This window comes from Pseudophryne corroboree, chromosome 2, assembly GCF_028390025.1.
Source record: "Pseudophryne corroboree isolate aPseCor3 chromosome 2, aPseCor3.hap2, whole genome shotgun sequence".
Lineage (NCBI taxonomy): Eukaryota > Metazoa > Chordata > Amphibia > Anura > Myobatrachidae > Pseudophryne > Pseudophryne corroboree.
In genome coordinates, this window is record NC_086445.1 from 235,566,102 (window position 1) to 235,586,097 (window position 19,996).

The following is a 19,996-nucleotide window of genomic DNA, read 5'->3' on the forward strand; positions in this document are numbered from 1 at the left end:
GGCGACGCACCTGCGCATTGCGGTGCATACACATGTGCAGTCATTCAATAATCGGCCGCTGTGCGATTTTGCACAACAGTGATCAGGTCTGAATAGGGCCCATAATTCCTACAGTAGTAAGTGGCCGGAGGGGAGGAAGCAGAGAGGAAGGAGGGAACCGGAGCTACCTGACATGGAGAGCAACTCTTTATGCCATTGGTGCCGCTATCACAGGTACAACAGCAAGTAGAGAGGAAGTGGGAGGGACCCGACACCATCACTAATCACCGCAGGTCCTGGTTCCTGATGTCCGCACCAATCTGCAGCCCAGTCACTGCATTAACCACCAGCCAGTGGGAGACCGGGAGGCTTGGACTTGGAGGAGGCTGTAACTGTGTGTGAGGAGACTGAGCACTGCAGGGACAGTGTGACTGTGAATGAGGCTGAGCTGGAGACTCACTGAGGAGCGGGGTGGTCGGGTGACGTCAGCACACATGGTAACACAGCCACCGTACTCTCTCTCCCCTGCCAGTGCTCTGGGAAGGTAAGCAGCACGTGGATATGGCTGGGAGAGGGGGACACCGCTGATTGGCCGGTGCGGGTCTTGTGACGCTGTGGTCTCTCTGGCAGTGGCTGGGTGCTTGGGTGTCCGCTGCAGTAGTCAGGGTAGCGCCCCGCGCGGCCGCACGTGTCGAACGTGGGGCATGTGAATATGTGCATAGGTGCCAATTTATGTTTTTGCTGGTAGGTGCTCGGAGGGAGACGGCAGCGGGAATGAACGGGCGGCAGTGACTAATGCCCATTACACATTATGCAACACACTGTAATGCCCATTACACATTATGTAACACACCGTAATGCTTATTACACATTATGCCACACACCATAATGACCATTACACATTATACCACACATCATAAGGCCCATTACGCAATATACCACACACCATACTTCCTATTACAAACTATGCCATGCACCATAATCTCTATTACACATTATGCCACACACCAGTAATGTCTAATACACATTATGCCACACACCGTAATGTCTATTACACATTATGCCACACACTGTAATGTCTATTACACGTTACGCTACACACTGTAACACCCATTATGCATTATGCCACACACTGTAATGTCAATTACATATTATACCAAGGAAATTTAAAACTGTCACAGCGCACAAGAAATAAAATAAAAAAACACAATTACATTTATTTTTCACCGATCAACACTATAAAATAAATGACACATAGACATAATAAAACAGCTGTCATAACTTTTCTTGCTCAGTTGCACTATATTTAACACATTTGTAGCAACATCGGCAGATACAATTTTGTACTACAGCATCAAAAGTAGCTTTTTAAAAAAAAAAGATACAATCAGCATTAACTGGTTAAAAATAACAATAATAATCTGTGTTCAACAGTTTAACAGCTGATTAGTTTACACCTTTATCCTCAGTTTAGTAGCTAGTTATACCATATTAAGAGGACTGATTGTTCCTGGGTTTTCATATGTCCAGCATATTATTCAATGATCCACAACCAAATTTATATACAACAGTCTATTGCAGATTGTGTGGTGTAAGGACACCTGATATAGTGAATCAGCATGAATTATGTAATATTATAAGGTTTTTTAAACACTATCATCATTTTCTTCATTGGCAACGCTCTTGATATGTGTATATGTTTCCAAGAGAACTCAGAATAATCTTTCTGGGCCCCTTTAGCAGTGCCCTATTTAGGAGGACTGCCATTATTATTATTATTTTTATGTTCTAATGTTTACTCATACAGTTTACTATCACTGAATTGTACTTTATAATAATTTGCATAAATATATCTTATTAGTCATCAATTATTATTAACAATCTTTAAGATATATGTATATGCTTTAGACATGTTATTATTTTTTCTGATATATATTTTATATAGATAATCCCCATAGATATACTCCTGATATATTGTCTCCTCTATACACATACACTTCATCACTTTAGATTTTTTGTTATATACAAAAGTTTACAGTATGTACATTGTGGATTAAAGTTGGGAATAGTATTGGAATATGTATATATCATCTCCATCCACTGTATCACAAATCTTCTGTTTATGAGGGTTTATTCATTTATACATTAGTTAGCTCCGCCATTGCTCCATAGTATATTTTATTTAAGGACCTCTTAAGCGTTTATGCGTGGACAGAGAATCCCTTTTTTTATTATACATTTTTTATATATTTATTTTTATTATAATTTCTTCATTGTTTAGATAACCATTATTTAAACAACCAAAGATGTCATGTATAAGCGTCTGTTTAACAATTGGTGCATGATCAAATTGATTAATTACACATGTGTAGGCTCGATTGGGAGCCCTTTAAATAATACACACTTTGGAAATAGGAGTCATCTTTGAAAAAGTCACGGGTCACGTGACGAAACGCGTCAGGACTCCTCCCCTTTTCTCACTGAATACCTGCACAATCAAGGACACAGTTATCTCTGCCCGAAATTTACCGGCTTCACCAGCAAGCAGCCAGCACTTTATACAGAACCAAGCCGCGAGCTCTGTGCGGCAACTGCGGCCTGTTTTCTAGAGATGAGCGCCTGAAATTTTTCGGGTTTTGGTTTTGGGTTCGGTTCCGCGGCCGTGTTTTGGGTTCGAACGCGTTTTGGCAAAACCTCACCGAATTTTTTTTGTCGGATTCGGGTGTGTTTTGGATTCGGGTGTTTTTTTCAAAAAACACTAAAAAACAGCTTAAATCATAGAATTTGGGGGTCATTTTGATCCCAAAGTATTATTAACCTCAAAAACCATAATTTACACTCATTTTCAGTCTATTCTGAATACCTCACACCTCACAATATTATTTTTAGTCCTAAAATTTGCACCGAGGTCGCTGTGTGAGTAAGATTAGCGACCCTAGTGGCCGACACAAACACCGGGCCCATCTAGGAGTGGCACTGCAGTGTCACGCAGGATGGCCCTTCCAAAAAACCCTCCCCAAACAGCACATGACGCAAAGAAAAAAAGAGGCGCAATGAGGTAGCTGTGTGAGTAAGATTAGCGACCCTAGTGGCCGACACAAACACCGGGCCCATCTAGGAGTGGCACTGCAGTGTCACGCAGGATGTCCCTTCCAAAAAACCCTCCCCAAACAGCACATGACGCAAAGAAAAAAAGAGGCGCAATGAGGTAGCTGTGTGAGTAAGATTAGCGACCCTAGTGGCCGACACAAACACCGGGCCCATCTAGGAGTGGCACTGCAGTGTCACGCAGGATGTCCCTTCCAAAAAACCCTCCCCAAACAGCACATGACGCAAAGAAAAAAAGAGGCGCAATGAGGTAGCTGACTGTGTGAGTAAGATTAGCGACCCTAGTGGCCGACACAAACACCGGGCCCATTTAGGAGTGGCACTGCAGTGTCACGCAGGATGTCCCTTCCAAAAAACCCTCCCCAATCAGCACATGATGCAAAGAAAAAGAAAAGAAAAAAGAGGTGCAAGATGGAATTGTCCTTGGGCCCTCCCACCCACCCTTATGTTGTATAAACAAAACAGGACATGCACACTTTAACCAACCCATCATTTCAGTGACAGGGTCTGCCACACGACTGTGACTGATATGACGGGTTGGTTTGGACCCCCCCAAAAAAGAAGCAATTAATCTCTCCTTGCACAAACTGGCTCTACAGAGGCAAGATGTCCACCTCATCATCACCCTCCGATATATCACCGTGTACATCCCCCTCCTCACAGATTATCAATTCGTCCCCACTGGAATCCACCATCTCAGCTCCCTGTGTACTTTGTGGAGGCAATTGCTGCTGGTCAATGTCTCCGCGGAGGAATTGATTATAATTCATTTTAATGAACATCATCTTCTCCACATTTTCTGGATGTAACCTCGTACGCCGATTGCTGACAAGGTGAGCGGCGGCACTAAACACTCTTTCGGAGTACACACTTGTGGGAGGGCAACTTAGGTAGAATAAAGCCAGTTTGTGCAAGGGCCTCCAAATTGCCTCTTTTTCCTGCCAGTATAAGTACGGACTGTGTGACGTGCCTACTTGGATGCGGTCACTCATATAATCCTCCACCATTCTATCAATGTTGAGAGAATCATATGCAGTGACAGTAGACGACATGTCCGTAATCGTTGTCAGGTCCTTCAGTCCGGACCAGATGTCAGCATCAGCAGTCGCTCCAGACTGCCCTGCATCACCGCCAGCGGGTGGGCTCGGAATTCTGAGCCTTTTCCTCGCACCCCCAGTTGCGGGAGAATGTGAAGGAGGAGATGTTGACAGGTCGCGTTCCGCTTGACTTGACAATTTTGTCACCAGCAGGTCTTTCAACCCCAGCAGACTTGTGTCTGCCGGAAAGAGAGATCCAAGGTAGGCTTTAAATCTAGGATCGAGCACGGTGGCCAAAATGTAGTGCTCTGATTTCAACAGATTGACCACCCGTGAATCCTTGTTAAGCGAATTAAGGGCTCCATCCACAAGTCCCACATGCCTAGCGGAATCGCTCCGTGTTAGCTCCTCCTTCAATGTCTCCAGCTTCTTCTGCAAAAGCCTGATGAGGGGAATGACCTGACTCAGGCTGGCAGTGTCTGAACTGACTTCACGTGTGGCAAGTTCAAAGGGCATCAGAACCTTGCACAACGTTGAAATCATTCTCCACTGCGCTTGAGACAGGTGCATTCCACCTACTATATCGTGCTCAATTGTATAGGCTTGAATGGCCTTTTGCTGCTCCTCCAACCTCTGAAGCATATAGAGGGTTGAATTCCACCTCGTTACCACTTCTTGCTTCAGATGATGGCAGGGCAGGTTCAGTAGTTTTTGGTGGTGCTCCAGTCTTCTGTACGTGGTGCCTGTACGCCGAAAGTGTCCCGCAATTCTTCTGGCCACCGACAGCATCTCTTGCACGCCCCTGTCGTTTTTTAAAAAATTCTGCACCACCAAATTCAAGGTATGTGCAAAACATGGGACGTGCTGGAATTTGCCCATATTTAATGCACACACAATATTGCTGGCGTTGTCCGATGCCACAAATCCACAGGAGAGTCCAATTGGGGTAAGCCATTCCGCGATGATCTTCCTCAGTTGCCGTAAGAGGTTTTCAGCTGTGTGCGTATTCTGGAAAGCGGTGATACAAAGCGTAGCCTGCCTAGGAAAGAGTTGGCGTTTGCGAGATGCTGCTACTGGTGCCGCCGCTGCTGTTCTTGCGGCGGGAGTCCATACATCTACCCAGTGGGCTGTCACAGTCATATAGTCCTGACCCTGCCCTGCTCCACTTGTCCACATGTCCGTGGTTAAGTGGACATTGGGTACAACTGCATTTTTTAGGACACTGGTGAGTCTTTTTCTGACGTCCGTGTACATTCTCGGTATCGCCTGCCTAGAGAAGTGGAACCTAGATGGTATTTGGTAACGGGGGCACACTGCCTCAATAAATTGTCTAGTTCCCTGTGAACTAACGGCGGATACCGGACGCACGTCTAACACCAACATAGTTGTCAAGGCCTCAGTTATCCGCTTTGCAGTAGGATGACTGCTGTGATATTTCATCTTCCTCGCAAAGGACTGTTGAACAGTCAATTGCTTACTGGAAGTAGTACAAGTGGGCTTACGACTTCCCCTCTGGGATGACCATCGACTCCCAGCGGCAACAACAGCAGCGCCAGCAGCAGTAGGCGTTACACGCAAGGATGCATCGGAGGAATCCCAGGCAGGAGAGGACTCGTCAGAATTGCCAGTGACATGGCCTGCAGGACTATTGGCATTCCTGGGGAAGGAGGAAATTGACACTGAGGGAGTTGGTGGGGTGGTTTGCGTGAGCTTGGTTACAAGAGGAAGGGATTTACTGGTCAGTGGACTGCTTCCGCTGTCACCCAAAGTTTTTGAACTTGTCACTGACTTATTATGAATGCGCTGCAGGTGACGTATAAGGGAGGATGTTCCGAGGTGGTTAACGTCCTTACACCTACTTATTACAGCTTGACAAAGGGAACACACGGCTTGACACCTGTTGTCCGCATTTCTGGTGAAATACCTCCACACCGAAGAGCTGATTTTTTTGGTATTTTCACCTGGCATGTCAACGGCCATATTCCTCCCACGGACAACAGGTGTCTCCCCGGGTGCCTGACTTAAACAAACCACCTCACCATCAGAATCCTCCTGGTCAATTTCCTCCCCAGCGCCAGCAACACCCATATCCTCCTCATCCTGGTGTACTTCAACACTGACATCTTCAATCTGACTATCAGGAACTGGACTGCGGGTGCTCCTTCCAGCACTTGCAGGGGGCGTGCAAATGGTGGAAGGCGCATGCTCTTCACGTCCAGTGTTGGGAAGGTCAGGCATCGCAACCGACACAATTGGACTCTCCTTGTGGATTTGGGATTTCGAAGAATGCACAGTTCTTTGCTGTGCTGCTTTTGCCAGCTTGAGTCTTTTCATTTTTCTAGCGAGAGGCTGAGTGCTTCCATCCTCATGTGAAGCTGAACCACTAGCCATGAACATAGGCCAGGGCCTCAGCCGTTCCTTGCCACTCCGTGTCGTAAATGGCATATTGGCAAGTTTACGCTTCTCCTCCGACAATTTTATTTTAGGTTTTGGAGTCCTTTTTTTTCTGATATTTGGTGTTTTGGATTTGACATGCTCTGTACTATGACATTGGGCATCGGCCTTGGCAGACGACGTTGCTGGCATTTCATCGTCTCGGCCATGACTAGTGGCAGCAGCTTCAGCACGAGGTGGAAGTGGATCTTGATCTTTCCCTAATTTTGGAACCTCAACATTTTTGTTCTCCATATTTTAATAGGCACAACTAAAAGGCACCTCAGGTAAACAATGGAGATGGATACTAGTATACAATTATGGACTGCCTGCCGAGTGCAGACACAGAGGTAGCCACAGCCGTGAACTACCGTACTGTACTGTGTCTGCTGCTAATATAGACTGGTTGATAAAGAGATAGTATACTCGTAACTAGTATGTATGTATAAAGAAAGAAAGAAAAACCACGGTTAGGTGGTATATACAATTATGGACGGGCTGCCGAGTGCCGACACAGAGGTAGCCACAGCCGTGAACTACCGCACTGTACTGTGTCTGCTGCTAATATATAGACTGGTTGATAAAGAGATAGTATACTCGTAACTAGTATGTATGTATAAAAAAAGAAAAAAAAACCACGGTTAGGTGGTATATACAATTATGGACGGGCTGCCGAGTGCCGACACAGAGGTAGCCACAGCCGTGAACTACCGCACTGTACTGTGTCTGCTGCTAATATATAGACTGGTTGATAAAGAGATAGTATACTCGTAACTAGTATGTATGTATAAAGAAAGAAAAAAAAACCACGGTTAGGTGGTATATACAATTATGGACGGGCTGCCGAGTGCCGACACAGAGGTAGCCACAGCCGTGAACTACCGCACTGTACTGTGTCTGCTGCTAATATATAGACTGGTTGATAAAGAGATAGTATACTCGTAACTAGTATGTATGTATAAAGAAAGAAAAAAAAACCACTGTTAGGTGGTATATACAATTATGGACGGGCTGCCGAGTGCCGACACAGAGGTAGCCACAGCCGTGAACTACCGCACTGTACTGTGTCTGCTGCTAATATAGACTGGTTGATAAAGAGATAGTATACTCGTAACTAGTATGTATGTATAAAGAAAGAAAAAAAAACCACGGTTAGGTGGTATATACAATTATGGACGGGCTGCCGAGTGCCGACACAGAGGTAGCCACAGCCGTGAACTACCGCACTGTACTGTGTCTGCTGCTAATATAGACTGGTTGATAAAGAGATAGTATTCTCGTAACTAGTATGTATGTATAAAGAAAGAAAAAAAAACCACGGTTAGGTGGTATATACAATTATGGACGGGCTGCCGAGTGCCGACACAGAGGTAGCCACAGCCGTGAACTACCGCACTGTACTGTGTCTGCTGCTAATATATAGACTGGTTGATAAAGAGATAGTATACTCGTAACTAGTATGTATGTATAAAGAAAGAAAAAAAAACCACGGTTAGGTGGTATATACAATTATGGACGGGCTGCCGAGTGCCGACACAGAGGTAGCCACAGCCGTGAACTACCGCACTGTACTGTGTCTGCTGCTAATATATAGACTGGTTGATAAAGAGATAGTATACTCGTAACTAGTATGTATGTATAAAGAAAGAAAGAAAAACCACGGTTAGGTGGTATATACAATTATGGACGGGCTGCCGAGTGCCGACACAGAGGTAGCCACAGCCGTGAACTACCGCACTGTACTGTGTCTGCTGCTAATATATAGACTGGTTGATAAAGAGATAGTATACTCGTAACTAGTATGTATGTATAAAGAAAGAAAAAAAAACCACGGTTAGGTGGTATATACAATTATGGACGGGCTGCCGAGTGCCGACACAGAGGTAGCCACAGCCGTGAACTACCGCACTGTACTGTGTCTGCTGCTAATATAGACTGGTTGATAAAGAGATAGTATACTCGTAACTAGTATGTATGTATAAAGAAAGAAAAAAAAACCACGGTTAGGTGGTATATACAATTATGGACGGGCTGCCGAGTGCCGACACAGAGGTAGCCACAGCCGTGAACTACCGCACTGTACTGTGTCTGCTGCTAATATAGACTGGTTGATAAAGAGATAGTATACTCGTAACTAGTATGACTATAAAGAAAGAAAAAAAAACCACGGTTAGGTGGTATATACAATTATGGACGGGCTGCCGAGTGCCGACACAGAGGTAGCCACAGCCGTGAACTACCGCACTGTACTGTGTCTGCTGCTAATATAGACTGGTTGATAAAGAGATAGTATACTACTAATATTATATATACTGGTGGTCAGGTCACTGGTCACTAGTCACACTGGCAGTGGCACTCCTGCAGCAAAAGTGTGCACTGTTTAATTTTAATATAATATTATGTACTCCTGGCTCCTGCTATAACCTATAACTGGCACTGCAGTGCTCCCCAGTCTCCCCCACAATTATAAGCTGTGTGAGCTGAGCACAGTCAGATATATATATACATTGATGCAGCACACTGGGCTGAGCAGTGCACACAGATATGGTATGTGACTGAGTCACTGTGTGTATCGTTTTTTTCAGGCAGAGAACGGATATATTAAATAAAACAAACAACTGCACTGTCTGGTGGTCACTGTGGTCGTCAGTCACTAAACTCTGCACTCTCTTCTACAGTATCACAGCCTCAGGTCAATCTCTCTCTCTCTCTCTCTCAACCCTAATCTAAATGGAGAGGACGCCAGCCACGTCCTCTCCCTATCAATCTCAATGCACGTGTGAAAATGGCGGCGACGCGCGGCTCCTTATATAGAATCCGAGTCTCGCGATAGAATCCGAGCCTCGCGAGAATCCGACAGCGTCATGATGACGTTCGGGCGCGCTCGGGTTAACCGAGCAAGGCGGGAAGATCCGAGTCGCTCGGACCCGTGAAAAAAAACATGAAGTTCGGGCGGGTTCGGATTCAGAGAAATCGAACCCGCTCATCTCTACTGTTTTCATCATCCTCCCTCTCGCTAACTACCGGCGGACGGTGCACGTCCAGGGAGTCTCGGAAGAGGCACACAAACACAGTCGGATTTGCGTGGCGGCTTTCCCTCAAACAGCCGCACACCTGCTTTCTCTATAAATCCCTGCAGCATTAACTGGGTGATGTACCCTCAGGGAAATTGAGCTCGAATCAGTGTAGTTCCGTATACCCGCACACGGCACATACCCTCCAGTTCTACACTACACTGGGCAAGTTTTGGACTCACCCGGGGACGCTCGGGTTCACCAGCACATATGGAGAGGTAATCTTCTATACAACTGCTAATTATATGCTGGTCACCCGTTTTGAAGTCGTCTATTTCAACTATCTCCACATTACAGAGCCTACTGTGGCTATACGTGCAGTAACTGTGTCTTATTTATGAACCACATTCAGCAGCTGTGGCAACAGTGTTTTCCTAAGGAGTGTAACACATTGTTACATTTTAACTTTTTATCAGTCATTTCAGTGAGTTCTATTGATATAGCAATCATCGTAACAGCCTATACAATTCATGTGTTTTTATATGCATACATGTGGTAAATCAGTAAGATACGATTAATATTACCTTTGAATTTGTTTCAATTAAGTGGTATTTTTATTAAATCATTGTGAACATTAAATATATATTTTATAAATTTATTTGACTCTTCGGTTGTAATAGAACCTGGGAAATTATGGTGTTCAAATGCCATGAGCGCCTCTATTAATTTCTCTCTCTGTGTGCTTAACAACCCTGAGGTGGGTCACACATGGCAAGGACCTGTATACAATTTTCGTGTGCGACCCGCGTTTGCGGTGTGTAAGGGGTATCTTTTTTTTTTAATGACTGTAGAAATAGGAAAAATGCACTTGGTTTTTCCTCATTATTATGCACAAATATAAAACTAAATTTATTCTTTACATTTTTTACTTTTAAAAGAAAAATTAGCCTATATGTCACTGGTGTATTTTGTGTTTGTTTTTACTGGACTTTATGTGACAGTCAACCTTGAATTGGAGTACATACTGTAAATGTGACCGGCGGTTGGGATACCGCTGGTTGGAAGACCAACATTTGCATCCCAATGGTGTGAATCCCCACAGCCTAACCCCAACCCTCGTTGGTGTTGCCTATACCTAACCCCCCTTCCCGCAGCCTAACCCAAACCTCCCCTCCAGTGCCTAAACCTAACATACATCCCCCCTCCCCCACCCTCCCCATAGCCTAACCATAACAGTGCCTAGCATACTCCCAGTTTGGGATTCCAGTGTCTGCAATTCGGTATCTGGTCTCTAGGTTGACCATGCTTAGGTCGACAGCCATTAGGTCGACCACTACTGGTCGACATGCATTAGGTCGACGAGGTTTCTATGTCGACATGGTCACTAATACCCCTTTTCCATCTGTAGCACAGGTCACAGCCGGGAGCCTGACATGGCTGCGACCCGTGCTACAGCCCCCTCTCCCACAGCGCTCACCAACCCGGCATATTGCTGGGTTGGTGACACTGCTAGTGACGCAGCACGGGCGGCGCTGGGAGATCACATGATCTCCCAGCGCCGCCCTTCCATACACTGTGCCCTTCCATACACATGAACTCCCAGTGCCGCCCTTCCATACACATGATCTCCCAGCGCCGCCCTTCCATACACTGTGCCCTTCCATACACATGAACTCCCAGTGCCGCCCTTCCATACACATGATCTCCCAGCGCCACCCTTCCATACACTGTGAACGCCGCCCTTCGACACGGCTCCTGTTCACACTACACAGCTTACCGGGTTCAACACGTGTTGGATTCACGGATCACTTGATCTGTGAATTTGCAGGGGGACCCTTTTCCACTAGGAAAAAACCCGGGTAAATGCGCACCCCCGCGCATTTACTCATATTTTTAAAGCTAGTGGAATAGGGGTATAAGTCAACATTTTCTAGGTCGACATGACAAATGGTCGAAATTAGTTTTTCACAAATGTTATCTTTTTTTAACTTTTTCATATTTTACGATCCACGTGGACAACAATTGGGAACAGTAACCTGTGCAGAGTGTTGCGGTAGCAGAGCGAGGCACCTTGCCCAAAGCATGGCGAGCAAAGCGAGCCATGCGAGGGGACACGGTGCACTAATTGGGGTTCCTGGTCACTCTACGAAGAAAACAACACAATTTAAAAAACAAAAAACTCACGTCGACCTTTTGTTATGTCGACCTTGCTCATGTTGACCTAATGTCTGTGTCAGCCTATTTTGGGTGTCAATTTACTGTCAACCAATAGTGGTAAACCTAGACACTGTCGACCTAAGTGTGGTCGACCCTATGTACCACATCCCTGCAATTCAAATGATGTCAGATTCATGCACCGGTTTTGTGGCCGTGTCAGGATTCCAGCATCAGGGTTTCGACTGCCAGCATCCCGACATCTGAACTCATCCCCTTGAATTCAGTAACTGGTGCTCCCAGGGTAGCAAAGTTATGTGGGTGCACAATTACTAATGAAGGGCATGTACTGTAATTATGGACAAGACCCTTACACAATCTAAAAACTGACGAGTTCTGTTTAAAATACTAACCAGTTCATGAAGACGGTTTGAACAAACATATATTTTGCTCATGCAAAATACATAATTTTGCACACATAAAATTTTTCCTATAATACTGCAGCTCAACTTTGTTCTTGTCAGACAAATGATTTAACTTTCCTCAATTTACAGAGGTAGTTTCCATACAAGGTTACAGCCTTGCAACTGCTACCCAGAGATAATTAACAAGATGAGATTTTGTTGAATATTTGATTTGAAACATTGTATGTTGTTCTTTCATGAATTTACCTCAGGGTAGACTAACCTGCTTTGATAAATGGGTTGAGAATAATATTTTTCAAAGAGACTATCCAGTGTGTTTATTTCTCTGTTGATTTATTAACTTTGAGATATGACTATGGGTGTGCGAATGGTGCAGCCACCCATGTTGTAAGACTGGTAAAGCCACCCATGGTCCACTGTCACTGTCCCACCTGAAGAGGCACCCGGTGGGTCCTTGGGATGCAGCCAGTGCTCCACTTCTTGCTCCAGTCCCCCTTTTCTGTGATGTCATTATGTCACATGTGCTTTGGGTGCGGGGTGAGCGTGTAGGTTCAGTCCAGAGTACTCGTATTGTTTAATATAAATAGCAAAGGATGAAAATAAAAATAAATTCTGGCTGTGGAACTTTACGTGGTTTCTAGAAAGGTGTTATCATGTAGAATTATATTATATTCTGTCTCTTCATAATCATATTATCTTTTCCTTGAGCTCTAGTATGAATCTTATTAATGTGTTATAACCCTCTGAAAACAAGTTACCTTTGGATATGGCCGAGTGGCAAGTGTTATGTTGAGGGACAAAGCTACCTCAATGTGTAATAAGGAAATTCGGGAAGCCAAAAGCACTAAATGAGAGGCACAATGGAAGCAAGAACAGGAATGCATTATCATCAAAGGACAGGACTGCTTCTTTGACAACCAACTTGACTTACACTTGGGGGTTCAAAATTGCTAAGCAATGACCATGTGTGGAATCATGGAGTTATCCGATAATGTGGCTAGACAGTCAAGCATTAGATGTCAGCAGTGGCGGCTCCCGAAGTGGGGCTGCAGCATAGTCCAAAGTTCAAATAGAGGAGCCCCACCAACTGTCATCCCAATCTGACTCACTGGCAGTTAGTGTGGCTCCCCTTTTGAACTTTGGACTATGCTGCAGCCCCACCTCTGGAGCTAGAATATCAGTAGTGGCGTAACTAATGCCCCCGCAGCCACTGCGGAGGCTTGGAAGTGCAGGGCTGCTGGGGTGCCGCCACTGATTCAGAGCAGATTGACATGCGAACTAGTCACCCGCATGTCAATCTGCTAAATGTCCCTTCCAAAATGGCCGCTGCCATGGAGGAGACATGCTAGAGGTCACAATTGCCCTCTAGCGTCTAGGAGGTGCCAGGACCCACAGGAGTGCATAGTGCTGGCCGTGGTCGGCGGCACCCTGCTACCCTGGAGTGGCGGGGGCAGCAGCAGCAACGGGGGGGATCGGGCAGCGGTGCCCACGGCACACTAAACAGCGGGGAGCAGTTTGGGCAGCATTACTCCCCATGTCACCCAGTGCATGAAATCCCTGGCAACAAATGGCTAAATACAGAGAAAGTGCTACACCTAATACAGAGAAAGTGCTACCTTGCACCTGAGCAGCTTAGAAACACTAATGGGGCTCGCCCCTGGAAACCCACACAAAACAGTGAAATAACAAAAGATAGTGTTCTTAGCGCTGTGCTTGAAAACTCCCCAATGATCATATATTTCTCGAGTGCCTGGATATCCAACTTTTAGACAGACACTTACATTTGGGTTCTCACCCGTAGGCACTGAAAGGTTTCTTTATACACTCAGATGGAATCAATGCAGCCCGCCCGTCACCAGAAATGCACTTACATTAATATTCACTCTCGAGTTCCCATAAAGGTATCCTTCAGTAAGGATCCAGGTGCTTCCACACTGCTTTGATGTCCAAAAAGTTTTAATAAACACTTAAAACACTGGTAGATTTTCACCATACAGGTAGACCCATAAGCAGTACAGAGTGAAATGCCCTGCTCAATCCGGCTGCAGACATGGACTGGATGGTATAATAGCAGGAGCTCCAATGTCTCTGACTCTTCGGATCTCCCTCTGGTCTGGTCAGTAGCGGCAGAAGCTAGAATGCGTTTCAAGGGACTTCCCTCTTCGTCAGATAGTGCCGCATCTTCCTCCCCATCAGGTATTTAACTTCACTGTCGGGAATCACGTGACTACTACAGCCAATCATCATGCATACTCAATTCAACCCAGATCAGATTAATTATCTAATCACACAAATTGGTAATTGTGGAGGTCTATTCAAATGAATTTATACAAACAATTAAAACTGATGTATATATTAAAACAGTATATTAAAACAGTTTATATTTAAACAAGCATCCATCTCAGTCATTCAAAAAACAAGAGATGGAAGAAAAGAAAAAACATAATTAAAATCATAGAAACCACTTTGTTTCAAAATCACAGTTCAGACCCCTAGGGGTGAGAATTTTCATATAAAACTGAATAAACAAAAAACATTGACCAGGCGCTAATCAATAGCAATTTCTGTGCAGCTGTCAATAGACAGGGGTCACTCAACCCCTGTAGGTAGAATATCTCAAAAGAAGCAGCAGAATTGCAGCGCACAGAAAAAGCACAAATCAATAAATAAAATAAAAAGGTTTTTATTTAATTAAAACAATTTATTATAACCTTAGGACGAGTGTGTAAGCTTTAGAACACATCACCATCTAAATTATCTGCACTAAGCACTCCAACAGATCTATGCTGCACTCTGCAGCCAAACATATATTAAAATGCAAGAAAAAAGCTCTGTTTATACATCTAATGCTACCTTGTAGCTTATCTTCCAAAAATGTATCAACAATGTTGCATTCATAGAGCTATTGCCAGTATTTCATACAGATCAATTAAACTACATTCAGGTGTGAATAAATGGATTAATGGACTTCCTTCTGATGAAATTTTCTTGACAATCAGAGAATTAGATTAACACTCAATTCCTGTGTTTAAAAGTCCAATGTCCACAATTGTACAATTGTATATAATCAGCTGACCAGCTATTTTAGATATCACTGATGCATTTATGAGCTGTAAACAATGCACACGTCCTCCCCGGCTGCAGGTGCCGTACCTTTTTTTGGCAGTCTTTTCAGGGGGACCACGAGACCCACTTTCCACACGTTACGTGTCAAAAACCCCTTCTCCCCGACTGCTGAGTGCTTGAACCTTACGTGGCAGTCTTTTCTGGGAGACTGAGGTGCAGTGATCCAGACGTGGAGTGGGTCTCGTGGTCCCCCTGAAAAGACTGCCAAAAAAAGGTACGGCACCAGCAGCCGGGGAGGACGTGTGCATTGTTTACAGCTCATAAATGCATCAGTGATATCTAAAATAGCTGGCCAGCTGATTACATACAATTGTACAATTGTGGACATTGGACTTTTAAACACAGGAATTGAGTGTTAATCTAATTCTCTGATTGTCAAGAAAATTTAATCAGAAGGAAGTCCATTAATCCATTTATTCACACCTGAATGTAGTTTAATTGATCTGTATGAAATACTGGCAATAGCTCTATGAATGCAACATTGTTGATACATTTTTTGAAGATAAGCTACAAGGTAGCATTAGATGTATAAACAGTTCTTTTTTCTTGCATTTTAATATATGTTTGGCTGCAGAGTGCAGCATAGATCTGTTGGAGTGCTTAGTGCAGATAATTTAGATGGTGATGTGTTTTAAAGCTTACACACTTGTCCTAAGGTTATAATAAATTTTTTAATTAAATAAAAACCTTTTTATTTTTTTCATATAAAAGATAGTTTGCACTTCTTTTCTAGCCAACATAATCTCTGTGTTTTTGGTCCGCCAACCAGACTTAATGATTTGGATCCCACAGAAACTCTTTATATGTGCTGGATTACAATCATGATGTTTCTTAAAGTGAGCAGGCACGCTGTGCGATTCCAAACCCTTTTTCACATTGCGTACATGCTCACTTGACCGTTCTTTAAGCATTCTTCCTGTCCTCCCTATATATTGTAGTCCGCATTGGCATTCCAGAAGATAAATTACACTTTTGCTACAACATGTGATAAAATCCTTGATCGTATATAGGCGTTGTGTCACATTCGATTTATACTCTGTAATTTTACTCTCCATTTTACAGATCTTACACATGTTACAAAATCCACATCTGTAAAAACCTTTAGAGGTTATTCTTGTTGTCATCCTCTCTACTGGTAGTGCACTCTTCAGTAACAACTTCTCAGATTTTTTGCTCGTCTGTATGTGAAAGTGGGCTTCTCAGTTACGAACTCTCTCAAGTCAGGATCTCTTGTCAAGAGGACCCAGTGTTTACAGATAATTTGTTCAATCATTTTGTGTTTATTGGTGTACCCAGTGATAAACCTAATTTTTGCATGTTCATTTCTGGTTCGTTTAGCTTGAATATCAAGCATGGATTTTCTCTCCCTGAACCGTACATCAGTTTTAGCCTTTTCCACCAAGTGTTGATTGTATCCCCTCTCCACAAAATTGCTCTCCATATTGGCAGCCTGTATATCATACACCTCAATATTGGTGCAGTTCCGCTTTAGTCTCTGAAATTGTCCACGGGGTATACTGCGAATCCAATTGAGGTGATGATTACTATCTTGGCTGACATATGCATTGCAATCCGTGGGCTTGGTGTAATTCCGTGTCAAAAGATTAGCCTCCTCTATATAAATAGCTAAATCCAGAAAATGTACTTCTGTGCTACTTATATCAAATAAGAAATCAATTCCTCTATCATTACAGTTAAGGTGTTGACAGAAAAGATCTAGAGAGGGCCTATCCCCTTTCCATATAAAGATCACGTCATCTATGTAGCGGGCCCAGAGTACGAGACTGGCACCCCGCTGGTGACCTGACCAGACTTTCTGGTCCTCCCAGTGGGCCACAAACAAATTAGCATAACTCGATACCAGTCTCGTACCCATCGAAGAGCCCGCCACCTGTAAGTAAAAGTCTCCCTCGTACCAAAAGAAATTGTTCTCCATGATAAAAGCAACAAAGTTCAAATTATTAGGATCACAACCTTCCTTCATAAAATGGTATTCAATGGCCTCTATGCCTTTATTATGTTGGATTATCGTATATAGAGACTTAACGTCTGCTGTTACCAACACAAACTCTGATGACCATGTGATTTCTGAAAGGATATTAATGATGGCTATAGTGTCCTTAAGATAGGCTCGTGTTTTCAAGGTAAGTGGTTGTATTTTGGAATCCAAAAAAGCCGAAAGATTGGCTGTGATGGAGTTTAAACCAGCTACTATAGGGCGGCCAGGTGGGTTCTCCATTGCCTTATGAATTTTGGGCAGAAGGTATATCACAGGTATGGATGGATTATCAACCTTTATATATTCCATTTCTTCCATGGTTATAACGTTATTCCCAAGATATAATTGGAGGAATACATCTATTTTTTTCTGTATATTCCCTGATGGATCAGTTTTTAATTTTCTATATGTATCCTTCTCTCTCAGTTGTCTTAGGAGTTCACTGTGATACATATCCCTATCGAGAATAACCACCCCGCTGCCCCTGTCTGCGGGCTTAATGACAATCTCATTATTTTTCCTTAATGATGAGATTGCTCCTCTCTGAACTTTTGTCAAATTATGTTTTTTAACCGGACCGAAATCACATCTCTCTAGATCCTCCTTTACTAAGTTTTCAAAAGCAGAGATCAGACATCCCTTCTTATGTTTGGGAAAAAAAAGTTGATTTTTTCCTAAAAATGTTAATTTCATTGGGTGTACTCTCAGATGTTAATTACCCATTCTTCTCTGCAAAAAACTTCTTTAAAGTGAGTTTCCTCACAAACTTCTGGAGGTCAACATAAACTTCAAATTCATCTATCTGATTTGTTGGGGCAAATTTTAAGCCCTTTTCTAACAAATCTGATTCTGCTTCAGTCAAGGTGTATTTACTTAAATTATATACCTTGGTGTTCCCCTGTTTCTTATCTGTACTCTTTGTGTCTAATGGAGGGTCTCCACTTCTATTTCTTTATTTATTGGGATCTTAACCTTATTCTTTTTACCATCCCTATTTCCTCCCCTACATCCCCTTGGACGTATTTTCTTAGCGGTTATTTGTGTCCTCTGTATGGACGTCCCCGCTCTAAAAAAGGAGAGGGAGAATGCAATCTTCTTGTTGTACGAACCTGGGGGGAATTACCTATCTCCTCTGCTTGCTCCCTCCCCCAATATCTCCTTTTATTCAAATGATAATGAGAACCCCTATCTCTGTCGGAAGCTTGGTCTCTCAGACCTTCGGTATTGGGATTTGGGTTTCGATTAACCTGATTTCCCGTATGACGGGAGGAGTTCTGAAAACCCCCTCTTTCATTAGTGGGAATCCGGTTAACCCTTTGTGTATCCTGATAATCAGATCTTATATTAGGATCTCTCCTCTCCTTTCTATCAGATGTAACAAAATTACCTGATTGCTCAGATTCATTCTGAGGTAACTCTTTGTATACCGTTTTCTCCTCATAATCTTTCTTATCACGTTTATATTTCTTTTGCTTTTTCCCAATAATTTCTTTTTCAATTTTCTTTACCCTGAGTGTAATTTTCTCCTCTAAATACTTATAATTTTCTGTGTCAGCATAGGGTATAATAACAAGAGAGTCCAAGGTTTCTAACTCTCCCTCTATTTTGGACAAACTGCTCCTTTTGTCTTTTATAATTAATTCCATTAGTTGAAAGGAGCAGTTGTCCAAAATACTAAACCATTCATTTTTAAAAAGATCTGAATCACCTTCAAATGAGGGAGATTTGTTCATCCTAAGACCACGTGGAATCAATTTGTCTTTAATATATCGTTCCAGGGTGGTCGTTTCCCACCTTATTTTACTCTCTTTAACCAAAAGTTTCTCTATTTTCAAAAAAGCACTTTCAAGATCATGATCCTATAATGATGTATTATCCTCTACATCAGCGATTTTAAACTAGTGTGCCGCGAGCATTCTCTAGGTGTGCCACAGCCAGTCAGAGATGCTCCCTGTTGCTGCCCACAAGAGAGATCCATTGCCGCCCGCCAGAGACCTGCCGCCCGCTACAATCAATAGCTGGCTCGGGCACGCCACATCTCATTCCTGCCTGGAACGCCCGCCCACTGGCCACTCCACGTCACATTCCTGCCTGGAGTGCCTGTCCGTCTGTCCACTGGTCACTGCTGCTCCTCCATCCATGCTGCCATCTCAGCGTCACAGCTGTAGGTTTTATATTAAAAATAAAAAACGTATTTATGTAAACAATGTTTGAAATCACTGGGGGGGGGGGGGAGAGGAATGTGGACAGCAGCAATTATTATTGGGGGCAGTGAGTGGAATTATTATGGGGGCAGTGTGTGAAATTACTGGGGGGCCAGTGTGTGGTGGAATTACTTGGGGATAAGTGTGTGGCCTTATTAAGGAATAGATATGTTTTACCGACAAACGGGATGTTGGCTATCAGTATACAGACAGCGGCACACCGTCTGTTTAATTACTGTGGGGGCCAATGTGTTTTTTTTTCCCGTGGCGCACTGATGGTGTGCCTTGGCAATTGTAAGATCTTATCGGTGTGCTGCGAGTTGAAAAAGGTTGAAAATCACTGCTCTACATTGAATACACTATATACCAGATCTCTGCGTGATCTTCTGAACTGGAACATGTTAAAATCTTACAGGTGAGCAGCAGGAATGCAGCAAGGGTGAAATCACAAATGGCTAAATACAGAGAAAGTGCTACACCTGCGCTACCTTGCACCCGAGCAGCTTAGAAACACTAA

The 19,996-nt window shown here is 43.6% G+C and overlaps 1 protein-coding gene and 1 long non-coding RNA gene across 4 annotated transcripts in view; one reads left to right on the forward strand and one right to left on the reverse strand.

The window, feature by feature from the left end:
* LOC135011660 (retinol dehydrogenase 7-like) overlaps nucleotides 1-19,996 on the forward strand; it is a 132,593-nt gene that overhangs the window by 12,215 nt on the left and 100,382 nt on the right. The gene's annotated exons all lie outside the window — the stretch shown is intronic.
* The window catches only part of LOC135050686 (uncharacterized), a 40,663-nt gene continuing 34,705 nt past the window's right edge, over nucleotides 14,039-19,996 (reverse strand). The window contains exon 3 of the long non-coding RNA XR_010241742.1: nucleotides 14,039-14,493. This is a non-coding gene — a long non-coding RNA (uncharacterized LOC135050686). The remainder of the gene's footprint in view (nucleotides 14,494-19,996) is intronic.